At 49.1% G+C, this 26918-nt stretch overlaps 1 long non-coding RNA gene across 2 annotated transcripts; it reads right to left on the reverse strand.

The window, feature by feature from the left end:
• Positions 1-369: 369 nt before the first annotated feature.
• Positions 370-26918, reverse strand: LOC107401629 (uncharacterized). 2 transcript variants are annotated; one of them, XR_001578490.3, is made up of 4 exons: positions 19507-26918; positions 7731-7811; positions 7053-7199; positions 370-5516 (listed from the first exon to the last, which is right to left on the reverse strand). It is a non-coding gene; the product is annotated as an uncharacterized LOC107401629 (long non-coding RNA). The 2 variants fall into 2 exon arrangements; XR_006075080.2 differs by having other exon boundaries at positions 7027-7199.

Raw genomic sequence — 26918 nt, forward strand, 5'->3', positions numbered from 1 at the left:
CTGAGGGTGTGAAAGCAGGAGGGCTGGCCCCGCCCCTCCCCTCGCTCATTGCTACCGGAGGTGAATTAGCCAGGGCAATGCTGGATCGCTCACCCTGGTGGTGAGGACAGGGGAGGGCTGGTGGGCAGACCAACCCTGCAGCTGCCCAGGCCCAGAACCAGGGTTATGACTTGTCCCGCCCCAGCATCCACCCCCTCTATGATCTGCTGGAACACAGGAAGGGATTCGACCTGCAGACCCAAAGCTGCAGGATCTGCACAACACAAGAGGAGTCCCAGTGAGGGCCCAACATCAGTAGTGTGATAGAAACCAGAGTCCTCGAACCAGACCAATGACTCTTTGCGATAAACACTTGCAAGATATATGGACAAAGGAGTTTAATGCGTGACTCAGTGTCACACTGCAGCTTCCATGATGAGATTTTTATTTTTTTTTCCTTTTTCCTTTTCTCTCTTAAATTTTGTTTTATTTGGGAGGGAGGGGTGCAGGGGCGGAGGGTGGATTCAAAGGGACAGGGAAATGAAATGAATGGGATTAAGATACATGATTTAAAAGACAGAATAGAAAGTAAAAAAACAGTGAAAAGTCACTGAGGCAACCTACATGTCCACTCTCTAGCGAGTCGATCCCCACTTGCATAACTCAGGGGAAAGCAAAGACTTTGTCTTCATTGCCTGTGCTGCTCTTCATTAAAGTCCAGATGTCCTCCTTAAGGGCTGACTAGGAAAGATTTCACAGCCTGTCATGTGACTGAATGTTTGGTAGTGCTGGGAGATAGTGGAACCATGGGGAGGGAAGCAGTACCTTAGAAAGAATTGGGGCGCTAGGGGGAATGGAAGCTTCCAAAAGCCATGGAACCAGCTGCTTCCGACACATCTTTCCAAACTCCCAGCACCTCCCAGGACAATCCCTCGCCTGTTCTCTGAAAGCCTAAGGTAAAGCTTTAAGTGGCTTCTCTGTCACAGGCATGAGAGAAGTACCTAATGCAGTCCTTGGGGTCAGCGACAGGAACCATAATGGGCGGTATCTTAGTTCACTTGTAGTGTCGGCTGCACGAGTCTGGAAGCTTTCCCGTTCCTCTCAGGATTGTCATCTCTCTGGATGGCCCCTGGTGTTCACTTTATCTGTTGAGATACCAACTTTTGTCTTTCATTTTCTTAGTGTCGTCTGTTAGTTGAGGTGAGGGGTCATCGGTTTTCTTGAGCCTTTCAAATAACCACCGCTTTGGTTCTCTGCTGTTGCTCTAGTGCCCACTCAGTCCCAGTCAGATGCTTTTTCATCTGCTGCTTTGGGGTTTCAGCTGCTCTGCCTGTCTACAACTTTCAAGAGCATCATTAGTTTTCTGGGGTACATGGGATTTTAAGATGGAGGAATCTATGGCCATAAACTTCCCTCTTATACTTACTCTAATTTTTTTTAAGCATTGCATAGTGGTGCCATTTTCCATCAGTGAAAGTAGCAAACAGGAAGAGCTTGGAAACAGCCCCTATGATGAGGACATCCTTAGAGTTAACTACACCTTAATGACCCTGGCCCACCGCTCATTTTCAAAGGTTAAGTAAGCATCATGGCATGTACCAACCAATATCAGAGTAGCTGTGAAGATCTTGGACAAGGCCATCATCAAGGCCTCTGATATCACAGCTGAGATGGACATCAGGGAAGCTGCCCTAAACCCAAACATTGTGAAATTCTTCCAGATATTTGACAAACCAAGAGATTTGATCTTGGAATTTATGGCAAGGGGAGATATGGTCAACCTCATAGAGGTATGTGGATGCATGAGAGAGGAGAAGGTATGGCCCATTGTCCACCAGGTGGCATCTGCAGTTCAGTACCTCCATGAAAGAAACATTGCCCACTGTGACATAAATATTGTTCACTGAGACATAAAAGCCGAGAAATGTGTTCTTTGATGTTAACAGAAACAACAAACTCCAGACATCCTGGTGGCCATAAAAGTCACCACACCGCTGGCCAGATATCATTGGCACACTTTCTTCTTTTGCACCAGAAATGTCAGAGGACAGAGGCTATCACGAACTTTCCATAGTCACATGGAGCCTTGGCATTCTGATTTACACTATGGTCACTAGGTCCACACCATACAAGGCTTCAACCTCTTTAGATCTGCACCAGCTGGTCACAGCCACAAATATATCTGAGTCTACGAAACTGATCAAAAACCTTGGAAAACTTCATTTCATACCTATACATTTTAGATCCTGGGTCCAAGGGGGACCATCAAACATGAGACATCCATGACTGTTTCTCTGTGATGAAGCCTCATGATGAACCTCGAGAAAAACAGTCTGATGGGTACATCTATCAGCAAACATGGAAACTTGTGAAGATCCATTCAAACACAAGCCCTGCAGGTCCTTCTAAGCTCCCTTTCCTCATGAGGAGGGGAAGGGGTGAATCTGCTCTTCCTATCACTATCTCATCTAGAAAGAACCAACTGCAAGAGATGTAGAAAGGAGCAGGGGCTGTACAGGGTACAGCCTGCCTGATATCGTCAGCAGTGACCAGCCCGAGGTTGCACCCACAGACTCCAAAAACAACAGAAGGGGCTAGAAGTGGGTGTGGATGTATATTCTTCACTTGTTTCTGTTATATTGCTGTCTCCTTATCTAAAAGAAAAGCAGCACATATCCCATGGAAGAGGCTACAAAAAAAGAACCGAGTCCCACAGGAAATCTGGTAGACATGGCCACCAAGATTAATGCATTCTGCCATCGACAGACTGCATCTGTTTATAAAATACGAACCTTAATGTGTCCCACAGCATCCACCTTATCTCGGAAAGTTGAGCCAGAAACAGACAGCAGGTATAACCAGAGTCTGTGGAGGTGGGAGGGGGGTTTGGTCTGAGATAAATAGATTCAGAAGGACAAAATCAGAGGGAAATAAGTAGGGCTAGCTCAGGGCTGAGTAAGTCCTGTCTATGTTAGCAATCACTGATAGCATCCTTTTCATCTTCATTCAAGAATGAAGAACAGACCCAATTATCCCTTTGCTAAACACTGGAGCTAATTTCCACCTGGTACGGACTTAGAGCCACAGAAGGGACACAGGCTGTGTGCTCAAAATCCTGTGGACCATCAGACACCAACAAGAAACATGGCACAAACCCCTACACCCCCTCCCCTAACAGCAAGGGTTGAGCTAACAGCTCCACCCTCCTTCAGTTCACTGTGACCCAAGCATCACTTTCTAGAGAGAGACATGGTCTACATGGCTTCCACCTTATAAAGTACCAACCCTCCAGGTTCTACACGTATGACTGAATGCTCACACAGAACTGAGCTCAGGTTCTTTACCAGCTAGTCCCCACCTCCACACCAACAGTATCCCTGGTGAGCCTGGCAGAAGTACACAAACTGTATACCCAGGAGGAAGATGCGAAGCAAAGAGAAAAAAGGGGAGGGGGAAGTGGAACAAGGCAGAAGAGAGAAAGCGGGGATGGGGGAGGGCAGAAAGGCATGAAGCAAGGTGAAGCAGGAGCAAGAGAGTCCCAGAGGAAATTCTAGTCACCAAGATGAGGAAAAGGGGGTGAGCGCACTGGGCGGGCCAGGGGCCTTGAACTAGCAGGGCCAGGGCCATACTTCCTCTGCAGAGATTGCGGGGCATGGCCAGCCACAAGAGGAGAGAATCTTGTCCCAGTGGGGGGCCAGCTGGTACTAAAGGGCAAATATGGGATGCTGCCTTGGAAATCAGCTCCTGGAGAAAGCTGGAACAGCAAGGTGTGCCAGGCAGGGCAAAGGGAATCCCCATTCTCCTGTAGAGCACTGTCTCACCCTCCTTCTCCTGCCTGATCATAGCTTCAGCAGCTCTGCCATCTTCTGTGTTTGTCTCTACAGCCTCCTTACTCCAGCACCATTTAGGGGCACCTCCTCCCATCCTGAGCCTCCACAGAGGGATTCCTGGTGCTTCCGTTTGACCCAGCTGACAAGGTTATAGACAGGTAGAGCTCTGATGGCCATGGGGCTGACAGCCAGTAGGGGTTTTTTTTTGTTTGTTTGTTTTTGTTTTCATTTTTTTGGAAGGCCCCGCTGGGTGAGGAACGTGCAGTGTCCTGAGCAGCATGCAGTCAAGGAGCACCTCCTGGAATGAGCAGGGTGACACCTTGTGCTGACACCAAGGGGCTAATCTCTGGGGCTGCACAGCTGAGAACACATTGAGTTCACTGAGTACTGGCCCATGGTAGAAGACAAGTTTCTGATTGTATCAGCCTCCAAAACTGCCGGATGTCACTCCTTGTTGAAGATCAAAGGATGACTGAGAGACTAAAGAGGTGTGCCTTGGGAAAGGTCCTGGTGTCTATTGTCCCGCCATTGGGTGTCCACTCTGACCCTCTAAACCCAGAGTTGTTGAGCACCAGGTCATATTGAAGGAAGTGTCCAAGTAGCATGAAGGCTGAGCTGTCATGGGTAGTCACTGCATTTTGCATCAGAGTCTACAACTGTGACCACCAGATGAGTCTCCCCTGCCCCCATGAGAAACAGGGCCCAAGAACCAAGCAGCTTGCCTGTAAGGTGAGATGAGGTTTTAGGCCAGTAGGTGACTACTAAGTCAGGCCTCCAGTCTATAATGAAGCCAACAGCTGGGGAAGGTATGCATTTGCTGTTACTATGTCAGGGAGTTTTGCTGGGGAAAAAGTGAATCAGGCAAGTACTGAGTCTTTGAGATGCACAGAGGTGTGCACCAAAAGTCTGAGTGGTTTTTCTGTGGCATGACTACATCCATACTGTTCAGGACATGTTCCTTTGGCCTCTTACCCAAGAGAAGAGAAGTGGATGATGGACCCACAACGCCAGCCAGCTCATTCATATACTTGCCTGAACTGTTCCTTGATTTTCCAGGGGGAGAAGACACAGTCACAGGACCTACTATGTACCAGGCTTTTAGCATCCATCCTCTTTATGGATTCCACAGATGTCACCTCACATGGAGAACACACTGTGCACCTTAAGGGACCCTAAATAGTTGCTCTTGGCCACAAAAAGTTTCATTGGAGAATCTTGTAACTTTATAGGCAGTCTCTTGGTCCCAGCCATAATACCCTTAGTAACCAAAGGTCAATTCCAGAACTCTTGGGGCCATCTTTTCTTTCTTTGGTTCTCTTGAAGTATGTGTTTTCAGGGAGATATGTGAGTAAAGTAGGGTTCTGAAGGACATAAGACATGCCCATGATCAGGCATGTTGGTGAGGAGCTGTTTCTGGGTGTGTTTCCAGATCCTGCAGCCAGGACAGCAGCAGGGAAGTAAGCCTCGCTCAATTCTGCAGAGGTTTCCTAACTAGGCCCTGCTAGTATCTTCTCAGGGCTGGTCACAAGGGAAGGAGGCCCCAAACTCCAGCCAAAATGCATTCATTATTCTCTGGCAGGCCTTGGTTCTGGAGAACAGGAAACTTTATGCCAGTTATCCATTTCTCTAGAATGTTCTTCCTTTTTTCCTTATCCAGATAGACCATCTATGTCTCTTCCTCATTCAATCTGAAGGACTTCCTCTGCCCTGAAGGAGACAAAGCCGTGTTAGAATGGCATTGTTCATGCCTGCCCTGTTTAGAAAACACTGAGCCAAGAGTAAGTTCAAAGCCAAATGAAGCAGAGATGGGATCGTAAAAGAGTGGAGAAGATTTAAGAGTTAGTTCCTTCAGCAAGTAAGGAGGGCATGGACCTCAGTCAGATTACAGTGTCTTCTTTGAACACAGAAAACTTTGGGGTTTTATTCACAGAACCTCAACATTCATGGATGGGTGAGTTCATTGCTGAGCATGCTAAGTGATGTATTCACTACATTGCTGAACATCTCAGTTTAAGGTTATGGGGCACATGTTTAAAAGACTGAAGTGATGGCCAGAAACACCTGTGGGTATACTGAGTCATGTAGTTGTGATGCTTCAAATAGTAGGAGGGACTCTGAGAAGGTACAGTGATACAGGTACAGATTTTGTGACTGTCACTACCACAGCGGGCACCAGGGGAAAGCTGCTCCCTCTGGGGCACAAGGCTCACAGGGAGATGCTGGAGCACAGGCAGCTACTTCTAGAATTCACATCCAAAAACTGTTGGTGGGCTGTGCCCATATCACTCACTGAGAGCAAAATGTAGTTACCCGTGCCAGGAAGCCCCGAATGAAAGGGAACGCAACATACCAGCCAGTTGTGTCCCTCTGTCCCTGGTGCCTGGCCTCTGGAGCTCCTTTGGGAACGTGTGACAGTTGTATTTGCCCTTTACCCTCCAATTCCATTCTCCTGGGGAGTTTGTTCCTGCTTCTTCATAGCCCTCCCCCACCCTGGGGTCAAGTGGTCATGTTCCCAGTCCACAAGACACAAGGCTCACTGAGACCTCACCCTCTGTGAACTGCATGGCTGCAGTGTGGGGGCTCATGCTTCAGTTGCATTGACCTTTCTGCAGTTTTGGGGGGGCCTTATATTAGAACATTAGCTCCTGGAGGGTCTGCCAAAGAGGTCCCCGGAAATAGGACCTCTGAGTTTCTGCTCAGAGCCCAGAAACTGGGTGAAAAGACGATGGTGGTTGACTGATGGCCAAGTTATAAGCGGTGTGCTGGTGGCTCACTCCACCCCAAACCAAGATGCAGAGACGGTGGTAGCCCACGAAGCAGGGCCTATAAAAGAGCCATTGGTCAATGAGCTGGTGCAACTTCAACTTTCTTCAGGGACTTCCTAGACAGGGGGCACAAAACTGCTACTACTTCTCCTCTACTAACTAGTCAGCTTTGGGGCACCTGAACCCCTGTGCAGATTCTCGCATCTTATATGTCTACTTAGATTGAATTAATTGTAAAGTGTCCTTTCAAGAGAAGCACCTTCCTTCCTGGTAGTGTCCCCCTGAGAGAGGAACAGGGCAGGAATAATGGAAACTAAAGACCCGTGAATGCATATTGTTAGGCATCTGGCTTCATAAAGCTTAAACCATTAAACTCTGGTTGCTTAATATTCAACTGCATCTGAACTCTTCCATTTTAGGAGCATAGGAACCCAACTGGAGCCCTCCTGTACCCCCATTAAACTGTGGACTGTCTCACAAGCTCCAACTCTCATCTGGCCTCTAGGTGTTTGCAGATCTTGGAGGCAGGGCAGGATCTCTCCTCACGTGCTGCTCCTTGTGCTCGGATGTCAGTTGAGAAGTCACACCCTCTGAAGGCCCTGGCACTCTCCATGGTGGCATCAGTCTGCAAGACAGAAATCGAATCCTCTACAGTTGATACCCCAGCTCCTCGGCATTCTCTCAGTAGACCCCATCTCTTCAGTTTCTCCCCAAGAGCCCACAGTTGAGACTCTCCCTGGGATGCCCCATTTCCTACAGTGCAGGGTCTGATGGCTCACCCACTGAAAGGCAAAGAAGAACCCATGAGGGTGATGCAGACAAAGCTGTGGGGAGGTGGGGCTTTTATTTGGCTGAAGTTTCTTCTAGACTTGGTTTGGAGAATGGCCGTGGATGGACAGAGATGCTAAGGGGGATGGAGCGGTGGTGGATATTCTAGACTGAAATTTGGAAAAGACAGCTAAAACAGGGGATGTCTAGCAGCTCAGCGGTCATCCCAGGACCTCCTATAGAGGATAACTGACAGCAGGATCCGTGTTTATGCAGTATGAGGATACGGCTGGCCTTGAGCAAGCCAGAAGCCCTCATAGACCAGGACAGGAAGTCCAGGTGGGGAGGCACTGACACCCCCAGCCCCATCTGGAAGCCTATTGAGTACCTTGACTAGGCTGATGCAGTCAACAAAGCAGACAGTTCTGTTGAAGATACTGGGATGGACTGAGCTCTCTCCAGAATCACCCTAAGAAAAGAGAGGAGTTAGTACAGGGTCAGAAACACCAGGTGCCTGAGTCAGGGCCCACACAGCGACACTGGCTCAAATCTCAAGGGCAGTGAGGTTGAGCATCAAGCAGCTCCTGGGCCTGTTGACTGGCGTTAGAATGGAGAAGGCGGAACCTGGCTGGAGGAAGGAGGTCACTGGCCGTGTGTCTTTGGAGGCTGCATCTTGTCTCAGCTGCTTTCTGTTACAGGTCACTCTCTTTCCCACCCACCATCAGGCGCTGCCCCAGCACACTCTCCCCTCCAGGATGCTGAACATTCTGAAGCTGTGAGTTAAAACCAGCCCTTCGCCCCTTAGCAGTTTCCAGCTAGCATACTGTCTCTCGGGTCTGCATTCAGAACACTGTCATCAGAGGCCACCATGCATTCAAACCATGAGAGACAGGGCATGAATGCTTTCTTAGCAACTGTCTGACTAACCTACCACAGTCCTCAGGCAATCTCTCCCAGTCTCCATTCTTTGCTTCTACTCTATGTACAGCCTTGCTGAACCAAGCTCAGCACCTGCTCCATGGTGAGAGAGTTGTCCTTGCCAAGCACTGGCCATGCATCCCAAAGCCAGTGCACAGCACCACCTTTACGGCCACATTCTAGGAGGGAAATGTAACCGTGTCTCTCCACATTACTAGGAAACTGAGGCATAGAGAGATAGCCTAGTTTTTCAAAGCTCATTCAGCTACAACCAGAGCCAGGATGTGAACCAAGGAGCGATGTAAGTAACATCTGAGACATTAACCAGCAGCAGCACCCTTCACCCCCAGGCCCAAGGCACAATTCTAAGATCCCCATTTTACCTCCAGAGACATTGAGTGGTACACATAACAGGGTGGGAAGCTATGGAGGGGCACAAATTTCAGCTAGGTGACCAGTCCTATGCTTCAGTTTCCCCATGGTGAAATGGGGATACTAACCTTTCCCTTACATAAACATGAAGATTAAAAATAATACATCCTGCCATGTACCTAGACCATGACAAGTGCTCAGAAGTGCACAGTTAACACCATTCAAGATGAATCTGGGGGCAAGCAAATGAGGAAGCAAAGGTCTCTTCCCAGCTCCACCAGGACTGTCAACTTCACAGCAAGCTCTCCAAAACCTGACTATCCAAAACAAACAGCTGACCCACAGCCAGGGACATGTGCCAACAGTCACTAGCGTTCATTCTCTGCATACCATAATCCATTGTGCCGACAGGGAAAACTGCCGGGAGAGTGTTTCAAGCCCATTTGGCAAATGCAATTAATTGGTCAGCATTAAATTGTCTTTCCATAATTGCACATGCAGATGCCCAGGCAGGAGAAAGGGACAGAATGAAAAGGCCATTAATGTCACTTCCTTGCCAGTGATTAGCTGTGCTGGTGGGAGATGCGGAGCAGTCCAGACACTGCGGTGGAGACCTGACTGCCCATTCGCTCGCCACCCAGGCTGCAGAAGATCCTGGGAGGCAGCAATTCATCCGCATGGTGTTTCTGTGCTGCTGGCTACTTCTGAAGAGAGATGTCAGGTTCTGAGGCTGTGCCAGCTCCTCCAAGCCCTGAATCTTCAAGTTGCAGGTACATTTCCAGCCAAGGCTGTGAGCCAGGCCTGAGGTATTGATAGGACCCGCTCTTCAACAGGGAGAGTCTGGCTAGCCCAGGCTGAGTCTCACATGCTCCCGGAGGAGATCTTGGCAGCTGATGCTCACAAAATCCCTGCCTCTCTGATCCCAGCCTGAATCACCCAGCTGCAGCCGAGCCATGATTAACAGAACCAAGGGGCTAAACAAGCTTCCCTGAAAACTGCCCCTCTGGGGGTTCTCACAAGGCCCCGACCCTCCCTGAGGACCTATGAGCCTTGCTGGGGGAGGAGGCATTTCTCCAGTGCTGTAGCCAATGTTAAGGTGCTTATGCTCCTGTAAAGAACCCCTTATTCCTGTTCCTGTAAGCAACCATAGTGAAACTAACTGGCTCACATATGCGTGCGCACGCGCACACACGAAAAGTAGAATTACCTAGACTGAGACTCAGGGTATGACACCCACGTTGTAGAAGCACCTAGAGAACATGTGAGAGGTGGGTGCCTGGCACAGCTAACGGCTTTGCCAGACGATTTTGAGACACACAGTCCCAGGGATGGCCTTCCAGATGCAGTGTGACCTTCCTCCCGTGAGCCTGGAAACCTGCAGGTTTCCATGTGAAATGCATGCCGTGGGCACTGCTTGCCTAAAGACTCCAGCGCAGGAGTGGCTTCCTTGGCCGAGTGACATGAAGCCAGCCTAGCCCACGGTGGGTTTGCCCAGCCCAGAAAGTGTCTAAATATTTAAATAATTCACATCTAAGTAGCAGGAAACTTCCCAACAGAATCACCTTTAGTCTGAGAAGATGTAAACCTATGCTCCTATACAGCCCGGCAGAGGCGGCCCCTTCCAGCTTGCCTCAATTCCCATTTGCCATCAAATTACCCCATCTGGCATTTACATGGAGGAATTCTGATACAATAATAATAATAATAAACACCAGATAGTCACCTGAACAGATTGGAAAGGGATACAACAATAATAATAATAATAAACACTAGATAGTCACCTGAACAGATTGGAAAGGAGGAAATGGAATCCTTTCTCTTTGCAGATAATATGAGCGCAAGAGTAGGAAATCCTAATTGAAACTTCACATATATACACACATACGTGCACAACACTCCCAGAACTAACTAGAGTCCAGCAAGATGACAGGATATGAGATCTGCACACAAAGGTCAACTGCATCATTATCTATTAATAGCAAACAGATCTAGACTGAAATTTGAACATCATATTCAATTGCTTTTTTAAAAAAAAATGAAATACCTGGGAATAAATCTAGCAAAATATCCCAGGGCTTCTATGCTAGAAACTAAGCAACATGAGAGAAATCAAAGACTATCTTAAGAAGTGGAAAGGCATCCCATGTTCATGGATGGAAGGACACGTATGACACAGTACAGGTGTCCATTCTCCCCACCTGAATACACGGGTCTAAAGCAGTCTCGACCAAAACCCAGCAAGACACGGAGATGGTGTCTAAATATTTGCAGAAACGTGGTAAAGGAAAACAAGGGGACAAATCATGCCACCCACTTTTGAGACTTACTATAGAGACACAGTATCAAGACAGTGTGGCACAGATAGAGGGGCCCACACACAGAACAGTAGAACAGACAGACAGGTGTGGTAAACCCACAAACACACCCCCACAAGCAAGGGCAGGGATCCTTTTTTTCCAGTGCGCAGAAGCCTGTGGCCTCGTGCGCATCAGGCAAGTGCTCTACCACTGAGCCACACTCCAGCCCTGGCCACTGACTGACAAAGATACAGAGTTCACTGGAGGAAAGACGGTGCCTTCTGCAAGTACTTGGAAGCCTATAGACAAAAGGCAGAGGAAAGTTCTGAGAGAGAAGGGACCTTACTTTGGCCACAGCTCTGTGCTGAGCACCAGCTGTAGTAGGAAGAATTTAATAAGCACTCAAGAAACACATGCCAAGTGTGAAATGGTTATTTTAAATTTTTTAGACTATCTTTTTTTTTGGCACAATGAGCCACCCAGATCCCTGAATATCTAACATAGTTAACCTTAACCCAATCAGATGGGTGTTACTATCCTTCCAGCCGCTCACTGGCTCTATTAACCACATTCAGAGTAGGTGCCGTGCCCAGGAGTAGTTAGCTAACACAACACAACTCAATGGTACTTTTGTATACTTTTTGTCCCATAATGTTGTTTGGGCTTTTTGTTGTTGTCTTATTGGTCATTTGCTTGTATATTTTAGCTTCTGTTTTTTGTGTTTTTGTGTCTAGGGATGATCTCTGTGGTTTTGTTGTTTTGTTTTTGTTTGGTTGGTTGGTTTTTAAGGAGAAAGAGAAAAGGCTTGAAGTTGGGTGTGGGGAAGGCAGGGAGGATCTGGGAGAACTTGGGGGAGGAACAAGCATGATCATAATATACTGTATGAATTGTTTCAATTAAAAAATAAAAAATTAAGATAGCTCAATGGGTAGAGTACTTCAGTGTACAAACCTAAGGACCTGAGTTTGAATCCCCGCACCTCCATAAAAAGCTCAAAATCTTCAGATGTAAATGTGGTCCTCACCCTTCATCAAGGAAACTTCTCTTTGCAACAGACAGAGACCATCACAGAAAACCGCAGCCAATCAAAATGCAGAGTTGTGGAGCCCAGGCACAGTGGATACATCTACAATATAACTCCCACACCTAAGGCTCCGGGAACATTGTGTAAGACAGGGCGGAAAGGTTGTAAGGGTCAGAGGATCAGTTTACTGTGAGACAGTGTCTCCTAGGCAGTGTTAGGAGCTGCACCCGTGACGTCTCACCAGCATGGCTGCTCAAATGTGAGCTGAACAAGGACAACAGAGATGTTAATGTGGGGGGACAGGGGAGCGGCACTCAAGCCCTGTGGCCTCAGCCTACACAAAGAACTCCAGACAACTAAGGAATGCTGAGAAAGGGATCAATGACCTTCCTTCCCCAGGGAAGAGCAAGCCAACTGGCTGTCCAGTGTCAAATGGTCAGCCCTGGAAACATACACAAGTAGCACTGTGCAGACTGGGCACATTCGATTTAGGAGTGGGTGAGTGTGTGTGCGTGTGCGTGTGTGTGCATGCATGCGTGTGTATGCGTGTGTGTGTGTGTGTGTGTGTGTGTGTGTGTGTGTGTGTGTGTGACCATCTAACAATTATTAATGGGGAAAAAAGGCCATGAATTTGAAAGAGAGCAAGAAAGGGCATAAGGGAACCTCTGGAAGAAGAAAAGGAAAGGGAGGGATGATGTATGTATAATAATTATACGAAATCACTAAAATAAAACAAGCAGATAAAAGCTGGGTGCAGATACGGCTCCAGTGCAGAGACCGGGAGCTCAGGGGCCAGCCAGCTCGGCTGAGACAGTGAGCGTGTGGTTCGGTGAGAGGCCTTGTCTCAAGGAAATATAACAGAGAGTGACAGAAGAAAACACGCCCTCCCCTGGTCTCCAAGTGTGTGGGCAATGGCACACACCCCTGTCCACTCATGTGCATCACACACACACACACACACACACACACACACACACACACACGCACAGTCTTTAAAAAGAGAAGGAATTTTTTTGTTTTGTTTTGTTTTTTGTTTTTTGGGTTTTCAAGACAGGGTTTCTCTGTGTAGCTTTGTGCCTTTCCTGGAACTCACTTGGTAGCCCAGGCTGGCCTCGAACTCACAGAGATCCACCTGGCTCTGCCTCCCGAGTGCTGGGATTAAAGGCGTGCGCCACCAACGCCCGGCTGGAATTGTTTTTTAAGCAGTGGCTACAGGAAGGACACACACTGTCTAGTTGAATCCTCTCCTTCAGCCCTTTCCTCTGAGGAAGGAACTGAAAAGGCCGGCTGTGGCGACATACACCTGAGATCCCAGCACTGGAGGAACTGAAGCAGAATGGGAAGTCCCAGGCCAGCCTGGGATGCAGCCAGACAGCAAGACAGCGTCTCCAAAAGGAGGGGAGGGCAGTTGACCGGCAATGACCCCAGGCCCTACTGTCCAAAGACCTGAGTTGCAATGCATCCCCCCAACCCATGCTCCCAGGCCTTTGCTCAGAGGCTGCTTAGCGTATACAGCTTAAGTACCAGCGCTCCTCGTGGGGCACGGTTCACCAAGCCAGCTCATTTATTCATTAATTTGCTTTCCATATTTCCAAACAGAGGTGGCTGCAGGCGGGGCGAATCAATATTGCACTCTGTGATTCATCTTCGTCCCTGCCACCTCCTGCACCAGCTCCTTGTGCGGCTCCTCCGAGGGTCCTGAGCGCTGACGAATGGGATTCTCTGAGGCAGCCACACCACGTTAGCAGATTAAATCATTAATATCTGCATCGGTCATTTTTACGAGCCTTCCTTACCCCAGATGCCGCCGCCCTGTTTAGAGACCCGTGCAGACATGCTGAGGCCAGAATTGCCGCTTCTGTGCCGTGATTGGCTGTGAAAGTCGAAATATTGATTTTTCTCTTCTGCATTTCTAAAAGCAGGTATATTGCCCACAGTTGCAGAAACTATTGAAACGAGGTCTGAATTCCTACCCGCTGACCCCACCCGCACCCTACACCACAGGGTTTTTCTAGAGAGAAGAAAATGGTCTTGGAATTAAAGCTTCAAGTTAAGGCCTATGGGTTTGTGGCAGAGGTCCGTCCGCACCAGGACTCTCGGGCCTCCCAGCCACCCACAGAGATGTCACATGTTCTACACGCCTGTGTTTGTTTGCCCAGCATTCGAAGGTGATGCTGCAGACTTCCAGAAACTGAGTATTTTTTCTGGTTTCCTGAAATCGTGTGTATTGCCAATAAATTGGACATTCCATCTTTAGAAACTAAGTTGAGGCCATAAGAGCAGATCCTTCAAGGTGGATTAGTGTCCTTAAAACAAGAGGGGAGGACCCACTGAGGTGGCCTGGTGAGTCACACCAGTAACCTTAGTGCTGGAAGGAGGGGAGAGAAGAAAGGGGAAGAGAGACCCTCAGAGCCTTGGAAATCACGGGCCAGCCATGGAGCCACCCGTGAGCTCTGGGTTCAGTGAGAAACACTACCTCAAAATCCATAGGAAGATACCCAACATGCACCTCTGACTGTCACACAAATGCACACACACCTGCACATTTTACCTGTATCCACATATGTACGTACGTACACACACACACACACACACACACACACACACACACACACACACGCTACACAAACATACAAAAATAAAAGTCAAAACAAAAATAAACCAAAAGGAAAGACCCCATGTGGGAGCCCTCGTGGAGGAGCACTGCCGCCTCCCTGGCTAACAGGGTCCAGGGACCGGAACTTCCCTGCTATAAGCAGAGGACCCTTGAGTGTGCTTTTGCTCTGCCCTGGGCTTAACTCTCTCTCTCTCTTTTTTTTTTTTTTTTTTTTTTTTGGATTTTTCGAGACAGGGTTTCTCTGTGTAGTTTTGCGCCTTTCCTGGGACTCACCTGGTAGCCCAGGCTGGCCTCGAACTCATAGAGATCCGCCTGCCTCTGCCTCCCGAGTGCTGGGATTAAAGGCGTGCGCCACCACCGCCCGGCTTTAACTCTCTCTTAAAGGAGCAACTGACAAATACTTAAGGGAGTCTGTCAAAGTGGCACAGAAGGGATCATAGACTACAGATGATGAGAAGAACTGTATCCTGATAAAACTTTATTTATAAAAGCAGAGGACCAACTGAACTGGCCTGGGTCATATCCCCCATTCAGCAAGATGGGCTTTTAGGCATGAGGCTGACTGACCCCTGGCTGAGAGCTGGCTTGCCCTGTACCATGCAGGGAAACCAAAAGGCAGGGACTTTGAGATACTTCCTTAATTCTTCATCCCTCTCTCCTCCTAGATTTTGACGTTTTACATATTACTATACCAGGTGACATAGGGCCATTTATGCAAATATGACTGTGCTTGGCATTATCCTCCCATGCCCCACTACTCTTCCCTCTCAAGGCCTCCCCTCCCTTTGTCCCCTGGCCATCTTCACATCTACTTCCAGGTCATACAGATAGACATGATTTTAGGAATCAAAAAAGTCCCCTAGCTAGAAAGTTATTTTTTCTCTTAAACCCTAAAAAAAGCTGTCTTTGAGGTTTAAAAAAAAAGCTACTAAAAAAACTATTGAAAAGTGTGACATTATCTGCTAAATATGAGATGTTTAAATGCATATAAAATAATAAATCATTACATGTCAGCATAGGTAATTTTATACAACAAAAATTAAACATGGCCCCCATTCTCCCTCCCCCCAAATTAGGGGCGATCAGGCAGGCATGGCAGGAACAAAGATCCCCCTCCGCCCAGTGGAACCAAGAGAAGTACCAAGGCTCCTCCAAGGAGCAAACGCCAACCTGGAGTCACTAAGGCGGACATGGAGAAGAAATCTACCAGCAGAGGTAAAGTTGAATGCTTTACAAGGGGCTCCTGATGTCACCCCACCTCACACTGCCCCTCTATATTTCACTGACCCCCAACCCACTCTCCAATCCCCTCTAATTTCTTAAGCTATTACCACACACACTGTCCCAGCCACACTGTCCTCTGTCCTCTTCCTCACACGGCCAAGTTCGATCTCACTTCAGAGTTCTGGTACATCTGCTCCCTCTGCCTGGATTCTGAGAGGCCACAACCAGTCTACCCATTGACCTCAGTAAGTTCAGGCAAGATCAGCCAAACCTGCCCTGTGGCAGCAGAATGCCTCAGCCAAGTGACAGACTCGCAAGAAAGTGGGAGGTTCGAGTCACCTCATCGTGGAGTTCCTTCTTACACAGCGTAGCGAGCTGACACAGAGTCCGTGCTACCCATTTGCAGTGGAACTCTCCACAGAAGCATTTATTCTGTACAGTCCTCATCAGAAACACGGGGGAGTTGGAGATTTTAGTCTGCCTTTGTCTGGCATTTCAGCAGTGCCCAGCTCTGTGGCTTGGCCTTCTTCTGGAACTCTCTTCCCTTGGCTTGTAGGACACTCTGTGTCTTAGTTTCTTTTCCTGATACTGTGACAAAAACAACTGAAGCCAAAAGTGTTGTTTTTTTTTTTTTTTTTTGGGGGGGGGGTTATGGCACACAGTCAGATATCCGCTGTGGCAGAGGAGTTCTCAGAGAAGGATGTGATATAGTCACATCACATCCACAGTCATGAAACGGAAGATGGTGAATGCTTGTTCTCAGTTTGTTTTCTCCATTTTATACAGTTCAAGGACCCCAGCCCAGGGGATGTGTCCCCCACAGTGGGCAGGCCTTCCCACCCCAATGAACCTAGTCAAGGTAATCCCCATAGGCATACCCAGTAGCCTGTCTCCTAGGTGATTCTAGGTCAAGTTGACAATTGAGACTAGCCATCACAGCCCACAATGAGCATATTGCTCTCCACTTATGCTTCCAGATTCTTCTTATGTCCTCACCCTCCAGTGACTGGTTAAAATAGAGAAGTGTTAGCTCTCCTGATACCATGATAAAACACCTGAAAAAAAAATCAACCTACAGGGAGAAAAGGTTATTTTCCTCACAGTCCAGAGGTTTCAGCCCCTGGTTTCTTGATACATTGTTTTGGAGCCTATGGAAAGGTAGAGCATCATGGCTGGGAGAGCATGAGAGACAGATCCATTAGCCTCATGGTGGCTGAGAGCAGAAATGAAGCTGAGGCTCCAGTATCCCCTTCAAGGTCATTTTCTGATGATTTGGCTCCCACTAGGCTCCACCTCTTAAAGGTCCAACCCCCTCAGTAGTGCCACGGGTTGAGGACCAAGTCTTTAACACCTGGGCCTCTGGAGGCACTTAAGGTACAAATTACAGCATTCCTCATGGCCTGGTCCCTGGTGCCACGTCCCCATATTGGAACCTCATAGTGTTATCCCGCTCGTGGGTCCTCACAGCCAGATCCAGGGCACACACTTTCCTTTGTGGAAGTCACCCACCAAGAATGGGTAAGGTGTTCGTGCTTGGCTTGAAGTAACAATCACCCAGGACCTGGGCCCAGTCAACAAACCTAGAGTGAGCAACTAGACCCTCCACCAAAGGACGTTGTCCTTGAAGGACAACTTAGACAACTCACTGTGACTCCCTCTCCCCCTCCACCCCACCCTTCTCCCTCTCCCTCTCCTTTTCCTTTTCTTTCTCCCTCTTCAAGCAAACCTTTAACCAGTCTCACACCTATCTCCTGTCTTTCATCCTCTTCTATGCCTATCGCGTCCCTCCCCTAGATGAACACAACAACCAACCAGAACGTCTCCCTGCTGTCATGTGAACCTCCTCCTTTAACCACAGTTCCTCCTTCACCCAGCAACCCAAACTGCAAGCTTCCCAAGCCACACTCCTGATAAAATTCTCACTTCCCATTGCTCTTATGGAAACAGTGAGGCCCAGGCTGGCTCCCGAAGGCAGCAGGGTCATCCCGCTCATCCTCACTCTCTCCACGGCACCCACACTGGCCTTGCCTCAGTTCCTGAGGTTACTGCAGGCTTTCCTACCACCAGACCTTGCTATTACTTCTTCCTAGGATGCTCTTACTCCCCACCTTCACCTACCTATCTCCTTTCAGTCCCTAGGTCTTAGCTACAACATCACTTCCTCAGGGAGGTCCTTCCTAGACCTCCTGACGGGATTGATGTCCTAGAACACACGAATGGGGTCTTGTGTGACTTGGCTTCCTGAATCGCTGTCGCTGACATGGCAATGAGAATTATTCTTAAGTGGGGACAGAGCCATGACACAGCACTGTATTTGCTCCTTCATGCTAGAATGCAGGCTATTCCTCTCCAGGGTCTGACCCTTCTCAAGAGCCACAGCTAGGAGAGAATTAGCAAGATCAGAACTCAGGTCAGTCTGACTCCAGAGCTGAACTCACTTCATCAGCAATTATAAAGCCTGGGTCCCAGGGGGTTCTGAAATTCATCAGGGGGACATCTTAGGAAGCTGGAAACCTGAACAAAGTCAGAACTTGAGAGACCATGCTCATCTCTCTGCCCACACGATTTACTCCCAAGAACAGACCACTGTTTCCTCTCACTGTCCACGGCCTCATCCCGAACAGCATCTCAGTCGATCTTAAACTTGACTTCCCGGTCTGTGGTGTCCCACTCAGGTCTCCAGCTTACTCTCTGGATATGACTCCCACTGTCTGTCCAGCTCTGTCACTTCACCTGTCCCTAAAGCCTCCAGCCACACTCACTCATTAGAAAAAAAGCCTCTTCGGTGGGCTGGAGAGATGGCTCAGCAGAATTTAAATCCCAGCACCCACAGGGCAACTCACAACCATCTGTAACTCCAGTTCCAGGGGATCTAATACCCTCTTCTGGCTTTTTTGGGCCCCAGGCATACACATAGTACACATTCATGCATGCAGGCAAAACACTCGAACACATAAAACAAAGATAAATAACTTTTAAAAATACCTCTTCAGAGGCATGGGAGGTGGGCTTAATAAAGTGTTTGCTGTGTAAGAACGAGGACCTGAGTGCAGGTGCCCAGCATGCGTAAAAGCCAGACATGACAGCATGCTCAGGCAATCCCAGAGCTGGGAGGCTGGAGACAGGAGGATACCCAGGGTTTATTGACCAGCCAGTCTACCCAATCAGTGAAAGACCCTGCCTCAAAAAGAAGGTGGGGAGTGAGCGGGGAAGACATGTAACACCAACCCCTGACTTCCAAAGACATGTCCACACATGGACATGGGGGCACAGACGGACACACACTCATTCACTCATCTACACATCCACTGCATATGCAAAGAAGAAGAAAATATCCCACCCACCCTCAAGCTAATCTGACTTGGATTCTCTCCTGGCCAGAAGCCAATGGTGAATACACATCTTTAGTTGACACATCAGGTACCTGATGACATCAAATCCTATTAATAACTCTGGCAGCTTGCTTGTCCTTTCCCTTGTATTATGAACCCCAGCCTTTGCTTACCAATAAAAACCTATCATTTCCTCCAGGTTCAGCAATCCCATGCTCACCACCTCTTCCTGAACCACTGTCTTGTCTCATTCTCATCTCCAACCTCTCTCACCCCAACTCACCACTCAATCCTAAGGAACTGGCTCCTCTAGAAAACACAACCTTAGCCCTTCTCCAGCAGGCACCTTCCACAGCCCAGACATCTCCCTAGACTCTTACCATTCCATTACTTCATCCAGCTTCTGGATGCTATGGGGGTCTTGGGTGAGGACTGGTCATCTAGAGTTAGCGCTGAAGTCATCCCAGGGGGACAGACGATAAAACTGTGGGTCTTCGACTCACCCAGACAGGAGAGAGGAGAGGCAGCCGTGGAGTGAGGGGCACTGACAGTGAGCCATCTAGAGATCTGAGGTGGGAGACTTGAAATCGCAGACAGCCGGGGGCAGGGAGGGGGTGGGGGGGCGAGTAGCCGAGATCAGCAGGGTTCTGGACACAAAGTAACAGTTAGAACTCCGTAGGAAGGCAGTTACACATCCTGAGGGCAGTTACAGACCTAAGGGCAGTTACAGACCCCAAGGCAGTTACAGACTCCACGGCCTTTACAGACCTGGGGTCAACGGACAGAGTGAAAGCAACTGAGAAGCACCAGGCACTAAAAAAAAAATTATAAGAACAGCTCCTATCCCCTTAATTAGAGATGCCCCAGGGTTGAGGACCTTGCTAGGGGCTCTGGATTTGATTGTTCATAGGCTCCAGGGCCCTCCCTGGTCTTACCTCATTGTGGATAGATATTACCCTAGCCTTAGCCCTTGCAAAGGTTGCAGTCTCCTCCAGGAGCAGGGGAACAGCCAAGGAGCAGTCCTTCTTAAAGGGGCGAGTCCCTGTCTTCCAAGTTCCTCTGCCTCTCCTTTACATGTATCACCAGCTTTCCTTCTCTTGCCTGGTGCTTCCCCTGTGGAGACGTGAGCGAGCAAACACCTGTTCACCCCCATCAGGCACTAACAAAAGACATAGACATCATCTCACCCTCATCTAGTTGGATAAGACAATAAATCTATAGGGCTTACTTACTAAGAGTGTAAAAAGCCCATTTCCAAACCTGTATCCCTGGAGCAGCCTGCTCAGTGTGTAGGCCAGCTCCACCTGAGAGTCTCCGCTTGGCTACACAACCTTGGAGAGGGGACTTGAGTGTCTTGTGACTTTCTGAGCTTCTGGAAGAAGTTCTTCAAGGGTCTTGGTTTTCCTGAGCTTCCCTCCTCTCTCCAGGGGGTGTTTGGAGGGGTTTAATTTAAATAAACAGCACACCACACTTGCCTTACCACCAGACTCCATCCTGCAGATGTGCACGGCCTAAGACACCTGAGAACTGTTATATGCCCAATGCCAAAGAGACAGAACCCCAACCAGTGGCCAGCTGCTGAGACTTGGATAGGTCTCACATGGGGAACACCTCTGAGTACTTATTCCACACATCTGGAGGGGTTATCCAGGAAGATGAATCTCCACTTCTGCATACTGCTCACTAGCTGGCCATCCCATGTTTCATAGACTCCCTTTTCTGTTTTACTTCTCCCCAGCCCCCTGTGGTGATCTGGGGGGTCATCTCCAAACAAACTATACTCCATCCTGTTTCAGCATCTGGTTGTGAAGGATCAGAATGTCCTCAGGCCCTCATCTCCTCTGGGTACCACCACCTTCTCCCTCTTCTGGACCAGGATGTGTGTGCCACTCATTTCCTTCTCTCCAGTGTGCTGAAGCCTGCCGCCTTGGGTGTCTCACCCGAACTGACTCTTAACTACGTGAATACCATCTTTCCTTTTGTGACACCTCTACAGTGTTCAATATGTGCCACTCTCCCCTCAGAGCTCTCGTCCCTGGCTTCATGTCACCGTCTCTGCTCTTCCTTCCGCCGGCCATTGCTCCCCACACACTCTAACTACCCTTTAAATGTGGATGCTCCTAGAGGCTCCCCACCCCTGGTCTTCTCCTCTTTTGAGTTCACACCCTCCTTAAAGTTGCCACCTTCCCATCATGAGTCACAGCTGGCTCCTCACCACCTTGTCCAAACTGAGCAGGGTCCCAAGCACCAGATCTTGATGTTAGATGTCAATCAAATCTTCTCTCTTGCTCTTCTCTGCTCAATGTCCCAACCATCCACCCAGTCACCCGAGCCACCCCACTTCCCACCTTAACTATCACACACACCATGATTTGAATATTAGCTGCTCCCTCATAGGCCCATGTGTTAAATGCTTGAAGCCTGGATAGCTGTCCTATTTGGGGAGGTTCTGGAAACTTCAAGAACCCAGGTAGAGGAATTAGGTCACATGAGGCACAGCTTGAACCTAGTACTTTTCTCTCTGTTTGCTTTCGGTCTACCATGAGACAAAGAAACGCCCTGGCTACACACCCCTATAGCCATAATGTTCTGCTCAAGTGGATGGGGCTGAGCAATCATGAATGGAACACTCCAAAGCTGTGAGCCAGAATAAGTCTTCCCTCCTTCGTGTTGTTCTCTCCGGGGTCGTGAGGGTGATAAAGCTAACGCCACATTTCACACTCAGACTTTTCCTGTCACCCCCTACAAGCCTCTCCTGTCCACCAGCACTGACAGGGCCGCAGTGATCAAGCCCAGGTCTGTTTTACTGTTCCTTTACCCGCCCCCCCCCCCCCCAGTGCCATGTCCCATCCTCCACTATCATTGCTGCTATAGCTCAAATGGGAGCAGCTAGATCCTGCTCCTGCTGTCGTCTGTGCTCACTGCCATCCCCAGGCTTCTGTGACACCCCTGCCCTGCAGTCCAGGATGCTGTCCTCCCCAGAGTCACTTCTCCCACACTGCGCAGTCTCCAGCTCAGCAGCTTTCCACTCTCGCTCAACATCACAACTGCCCAGGAGTCCTCTCTTCACAAAACGAAAACTTACAGGATGAGCTATAGCGGCAGACATTTGCTCTCTTTCTGTGCTCCAATGAGACTAGCAGCAGCCCAGGTTGAGCGCACTCTCCATCCCAAAGGATCAAGGTCTTTCATGCCCACAACCCTAGCACCCAGCACAGTGTGGCCCTGCCTTAAACTCAGTGCAGATTTGTTGAGTGAAATTCTCCTCCAGCCATGGCCATGGGAACTTTGTCATCTTTGATTTCACCATCCACTTCCTCTATTTTTGTGCCACGGCATATAGTAAATGCTCAATAAATAAGCATTTGTTGGGTGAATTAATACAGAAAGGAAAGAGTCAAGCATCCACCCAGCCCTCGTTTTTATAGGCAAGCTCTAGGGGAAGAGAGACAAATCAAACTGAACTTCCTACAGTTTTGCTAAAATGGAATTTGCCAAAGACGTGCTGAAAAATGAATTTAATTAGGCCCGTTAATAGGGGAGTCGTTGGTGGCAAAGATTTAAAGCCCGGGCTGGAAAAGGTATCGATAATTTTACCGTTTTAAATTATATAGGAGGTTATTTCTCACTCTTGCCTTAATTATAAGAATGTGTCTCAACAAAGTCTGGGCTTTGGAGGGAAATAAAGCCAACGGAGGCAGTAAAGTCTGGTGTACCTCCGAAGTGAGGCGTCTGAGGCAGCAGGGTAGGAGAGCAGCTGGTCGGTCCAGGGCGCCCACCAAGGTGGGAGTGTAGCATGCCGGGCCACAGAACTGGTCCTCATTGAGCTCACGACTGTCACTAAAACCCCAGTGGCTCTTACGTGCAAGAGCCATCAGCAGAAGGGAGGTGCTGTTGCGGTGAAGTGGGGGGACCTGGAGGCCTTGGGACTGTGGGTCTCCTTCGCCCTCTCTCCTTTATCTACATTCAATATCCAAGTTCAAATCTGTCCCACCACCAGGCCCGGGTCAGGACACTCACTTGCTCCCCACTTGCCAGCATCAGAAATCACAGCTGCCCGCAAATTACAGTGCTCAGACTGGGGCTCTGGCCCCCTTCAGATACAAAGAATACTAAACAGTCACAGGGTGCGGGAATCTCTAGTTTCTAGAAATGAGTCTCCATATGTCCATAGAGGGCCACTCATTGTACAAATCTGTATTGCCTGGTGCTCCATGACACTGTGTGGTCCACACAGGGAAGGAGTAGGGTGAGGCAAGAAAGAAAGTTTTTCAGAGAGCACCAAAAATCTAGCAACCAAAATTATCAATACTTTTGTATAAGTTGATTAACAATAAAAGCCAATTTTAAATCTCTACTGTGGCCTGGTGGAGTGGCATACATCTGTGATCCCAACACTCAGGAAACAGAAGCAGAAGGATCCTGAGCTTGGGGGCAGCCTGAAGTACATAGTGAGCTCCACAGTGAGCTCAAGACTGTCCTGGTCCAGCTGGGTTACATAATGAGACTCTGTCTCAAAAATATACATAAGTATACATTCACAATGAACAAGATGCAAAAACCTTTCACTGGGGCACACGTGAGATCCATATACCCTCTCCCTCCCAGCTCTGAGGGTACAGAGGCTCTGTGGGCCCAGGCACTGAGGGTACAGCAGGGAACTGGCTAGCCTGTCCCCACAATTCCAGAGCTAAGAGGAGAAAATGAGGATGAGGTGCCAGGGGAAAGCATGGAGGGCTGTGGGAAAGACTCCAGAATCAAAGGACGTACATAGCAAGAGGGGTGACCACACTGACGTCTGCACCCCGTCCCCAGCCCAGACTTCCTGCCATCTATTGTAAAGAAAGGATTTGTAGTGTTTTCTCAGATCTGTGATCAAGAGCCTGACACCATTTCTGAAATGGGGGGCTCCTTTTCTTATTTTGGCTCAAGTTCCTGAAGGGTCTTGACCCGTTTCTACCTGCCAGGCCCCTCAAGCTCCCCAGCTGGAAACAGTGGTTCAAGCATGAGCCTGGGGGAGGGGCATCTCAGATTCAAACCATGCAACAGAGATGCAAAAGGTGGTAGAGATTCCCACTGTCACCTGCTCGGTCAGTGGGTCGCACTATATCCCATGCTCTGACAATGTGCTGCGAGATGTGGAAACAGTGGTAACAACCCACCCTGCTGCTGCACACGTGTGTACGTCAATTCCTGCGTTCCCTCTTCTGAACCTTAAGAGCTTGGACCCCACCCAGGGAGGTGTAAACATCTGCAGTGCAGGAAGCTGGCTTTGGATGAAAGGACCCTGCCCAGGGAGAGACGTAAGCTTTGGGGTTGTTCAACACAAGTTCCCAGCCATATGCTCCATACCTCAAGCTGAAACCAGGCTCCATCCCAAAGGACCTGAACTAAGTTTCTGGATCTTTCTGAACCTTGTTGTCCTCATCTAGAAAATAGGAACAGAACAAGGCTCCCATGTCCTGTAACTCCACTGTGACGTTCAAGTGTTCCTGCCAGGGCAGGCAGCCAGAGAGTGTGCACCCCTCTCCCTCCAGCCCTGCCCAGGCCAGCAACACTGTCTCCAAGGTGACTGGACTCTGCAGAAGTTTAGAAGCAACCCACTTTCTATTTCCTTGACAGCCGATTTCATGGATCACCGAGACAGACGCAAGCATGGCTGCTTATCCAATGGAGAAAAGAACAGATTCATTTTCATTCCTAAATGCCCGTTGTGACCTATTCTCTGTCGATTTCTCCTTTTGGAGGCTACAGCTCTTCCGAGGACTTTCAATTTAGCCAAAGACAGAAAACAGGCTCTAATGACAGAATATCCTGCCAGGAGGGTGTGAGGAGCCCGATGGCTGCCTCACCAGTAGTAAGTCCAAAGGAAAGATATTATGTCACCTCGTCTGAATTAAACAGCTGAACTATCATCCTGGGCCATTAAAAAACGAACCAGTGTGCTGGAAGGCTTCCAAGCACTCTGTGCCTGGCATCCCCAAAAAGCTCCAGGATCCAGCGGGGGTTTATATCCTCCTTTTCTGCCAATAATTCTATGTCTTTGCAAACCCAGAGGAATAATTTGATGAAATGACCCCTTGAGCTCCTAGATACCGGGACAGGCCACAAGCAGGGGCTTTGAAGCCCTTGAGAAGTGTGGCAGGACACAGAATGGAAAGCAGAATGGAGGACAGAGCAGAGGAGGGGGGACACAGAGCAGACAGCCAAGTGAGTCTGGAGACTGTGTGATGATGAACTGTCCCCTGGAGATGTTTTCTCCGCCACAGACGATCAGGGATGCTTCCCATCTGCACCCCAAAGGTAACTTGTCTCTTACAAAAGAGGAATTCTAGGTGGTGACGTCCCAGATGCCTGCAGTGGCTGAGCAACCAGCTCCCCACCCGTCCTGCCCTTCCAGGACACTGTGGTCTCTCCTCAATAACTGCCAGTGCTTGTGCGTGGCCTGACCAGGCTCCACCTCTCTGAGAATCTCTTCAGCCTTTGCACCCTCAAGGAGGTCACTTGAGCGGGGCTGAAGCCTGACCCTGCTGCGCACAGACCACGGACAGGTTACTCGGGTAAAATGCACCCCTGCTCTCCTCATCCAACCCACCCCAAATGAACAAATCCAGTTTGCCTTAGACTGCCCATAAAGAGTGATTTTAAAGGGGGGGACAGGCAGCCAAGCCATCCACATGTTATCCACTCAGCAAATGTCACAGAAGGCTGGAACCTCTCCTAGGCACTGGGGACACAGCAGGGACAGGATGCACACTTCCGGCCTAAAGGATGTCGCGACTCACACTGAGCAGGCCTACCTGTTACAAAGGAAGAAATTAGAGCTTAGGTGGATGGAGAATTTGAGTGTACAGCACAGCCGGCCAGAGGCACAGCCTGGACTTAACCCTAAATTCCCCACACTAAACTCCCCACTGTGGAGACTGCCGCAAAGCCTATTGGGAACTGGGGCCTCCGTCTGCCCCAAAGGCCTAGGATTCCTTTAAAGACAGCAGCCTCACTCGCCGTTTGTCTAACTCACTGGTTCTAAAACTTGCGTGTGCCTCAGTGTGAGGAAAACCAACGGATGTATTAGTTTTTCCCAGGAATCTCTGTAGGGGTATTTGCTCCGCCCATGACCTTGGGCTATACAAGGTGCTTCCTGCCTTTGTATTTCTGGTCCTTCAACAAACTTCAAACTTCGTGCTTCTGTTGACTCCAAGTCGAAGTGGGCCTCCTTTAAAGATGACTCTAAGCCTTCATACTCCTTTTGAGCAAGGCTAACTTTTTCAAGTAGTTTACATTTTTCTTCAAATTGCGCAGAAAGCTCAAGAGCCATTTTTTTTTTCTCTTCCCACATAAAATCGGCTTTGAATTGATCGGAAGCCTCTCCACACAAACAGGAGAACAGTAAGCAATCCAAGGGTGAGCACACACATCGCCAATTCCAAATGAAAAACCGCTAGACTCGAAGCCTGCTCTCTTATCTTCAGGCGACGCGGCCACAACCCTGACGCAGCAGCTCGCACACACCATGGGGCAGCCGGGCCGCCATCGCCCCGCCCACGGGCGGAGGCCTCGCAGCCTGCGGGCCAGCAGCAGGGCGGGCGCAGTACAAGGGCAGGAAGCGCCGCCTCCTTTGGGCCCTATAGCCCAAGGTCACGGTGGAGCAAATACCACTACAAATCTTGGGTACACATGGCCTCACTCACACTGAGGTGAGTGGCTTTCGGCTTTGCTCAGAACTGTCTGGCTTTATAACTTCAAGATCCATGTCCTAGATCTTTACCCCACCCCACCCCCAAATGGGCTA

This window comes from Peromyscus maniculatus, chromosome 1 (genome assembly GCF_049852395.1).
Source record: "Peromyscus maniculatus bairdii isolate BWxNUB_F1_BW_parent chromosome 1, HU_Pman_BW_mat_3.1, whole genome shotgun sequence".
NCBI classification, from domain to species: Eukaryota; Metazoa; Chordata; class Mammalia; order Rodentia; family Cricetidae; genus Peromyscus; species Peromyscus maniculatus.